The following is a 2,287-nucleotide window of genomic DNA, read 5'->3' on the forward strand; positions in this document are numbered from 1 at the left end:
AGCTCCAATTTCTGTTTTGCTGTTTATATGTCATAACTTCTGTCGCGCTGTCTCCACATCTATTTGTCATTTATGTGCACGTGATGCTATCAGATGGGCGTGTGTGATCTCTTTTCTTCTTTTTTTTTCTTTACTTTTTTATCTTCCCGTTAAATTTAATCATTAATGCGTTCGAAGGGGATTGAGGGTGCGGTGGAAATAAAAACAAAAAAAAATACATTCGAAAGCAATTAAACAACAACAGAAAGTTAAAAAAAAAAAAGAGGAGTGAAGGAAATAAGTCGAGAGAGAGAAAAAGGTGGAAAGGTGGAAAGGAGAAAAAGAAACAATGAGCGCCTTTTCACAGCTTTTGACGTGTGACATTAAAAACTCATGCGGATACGTTGTTGTTGTTTTCTTTTGTTTTCTTTTGTTTTTGTTTAATGTCTTTAATGCCTTTCACACATGTAGAACACAAATACAAATACAAATGAGCAAACACATATACGTACGTTTCATCACGGGAATGGGACAATTGTAACACTATTGAAGGGAGGGGAAAATACTGTTTTTATTTTTATTTTTTATTTTTTTTGTTTGTTTGTTTTGTCCCCCTTTATCTCCTTTCGTTTATGATCTTAATTAATCACTAGATGGAGAATAAACAATATTTTTTTTTTTATAAAAAAAAAAAAAGAAGAGAGAGAGGGAAAGTAGGAAGGGAGGGAGGGGGGAAAAACAAAAAAAAAGGAAAAAAAAACAGAGGGAAAAGGGTGTATGAAGGTAACAAATAACAAAAACGAGACACGAAACGTATATGTGATGTAATGTAATGAAGTAAAAGTAAAAGTAAAATGAGGAAACAGGCTGGGGAAATTATGAAAAGGAGGAAAAAACAAAAACAAAAACAAAAACAAAAAGAGGAATGAAGTTATGACGTGAGGGAAACACTCATGGAAATATGTATGGAAAAGAACAGAGGGTAAGAGGAAATTTTGTATATGTGAGGGATTTGAGTATACTTCATCTGTTCCTTCCTTTTTCTTTTTTTTCTTTTTCTTCTTTTTTTTTTTATATTTTCCTCTTTGTTTATTCTTTGGCGCCCTGTTCCGTGATTGATTGATTGATTGATTTGTTGTTGTTTTCTTTTTTTTTTCTTTGTTTGACTTTTTTCCACCGTTATTTGACGTGTGGTTTTCATGTATAGCATTTGTGGATGTGTATGGACTTCATCCGCTGCACTCGTCAATGTGTCTGAATCCCTGCATGCCTGTACGGGTTATATATATATATATATTTATTTATTTATTTATTTATGATTAAATTTATAAATACAAATGCACAGTTACTCACGAAAAAGGGAAAGAGAATTTATATATATATATATATACGTGTGTGTGTGTATTTGTATTTGTATTTGTATTTGTGTTTGTGTTTGTGTGTATCTGCATGTGTGGTTCCGTCTGTATTTCCCCTTTTTCTTTTTCCTTTTCTTACGTGTGAGTTGTGATGGTTTTTTTTTTTTGGTTTGCGTATACATATATTTATATATATATGTATGTGTGTGTGTGTGTCTGGCTGTATGTGTTTGTTATGTCGTGTTTTTTTTTTCTGTATTTGTTTTGTTTTGGTCGCTGATTCTCTTTCCCCGCCTCTTCGTACCACCGTTTAGAGCCGCGGGTGCGTGTTTCCACGAGATTAGAGCGGGAAAGTGTAAGGGAGGAATGAGAAATTTGTTTTGTTTTTCTTTTGTTGTTGTTGTTGTTGTTGTTGTGTAGCGGGGAGGATCTTTTATTTAAAATTTTTTTTTAAAAAAAGAAATATGCATCCGCACACAAAATGAATTTTTTGTACACATGAAGGTATTATACGCACAAACAAATATTCACTCTGGTTCCCTATCTTACATCATTGTATTTATTACTCGATTTATGGAAACAGAATAAGAAGGAAGCAATGAAAAAAAAAAAATGAGGTGAGGAACAATAAAAACGGAAGTAGAAGGAAGAAGGGGGGGAATTATATATATATATATAGACAACTAAAAAAAAAAAAAGATGAACGAGTAAAGGAAGGAGGATGAAAAGAAAAGAAATGGCAGGGAGAAGTCTTTTTAAAGAAGAAAAAAAAGAGAAACAACGGCAAAAGCAGCAGAAAAGAAGAAAAGGAAAGGAATTAATTAATTAATTAATTAATTAATGAAGGCAGAAGTTATACATATATAAATACACGAGTAAATATGTATTATTGTGTGAACTCCTGTTATTGTTGTTGTTGTTTTCCTTTTCTTATTCTCCCTTCTTTTTTT

Source organism: Trypanosoma equiperdum (assembly GCF_001457755.1).
Source record: "Trypanosoma equiperdum strain OVI genome assembly, contig: ctg_1895, whole genome shotgun sequence".
Taxonomy (NCBI): Eukaryota; Euglenozoa; class Kinetoplastea; order Trypanosomatida; family Trypanosomatidae; genus Trypanosoma; species Trypanosoma equiperdum.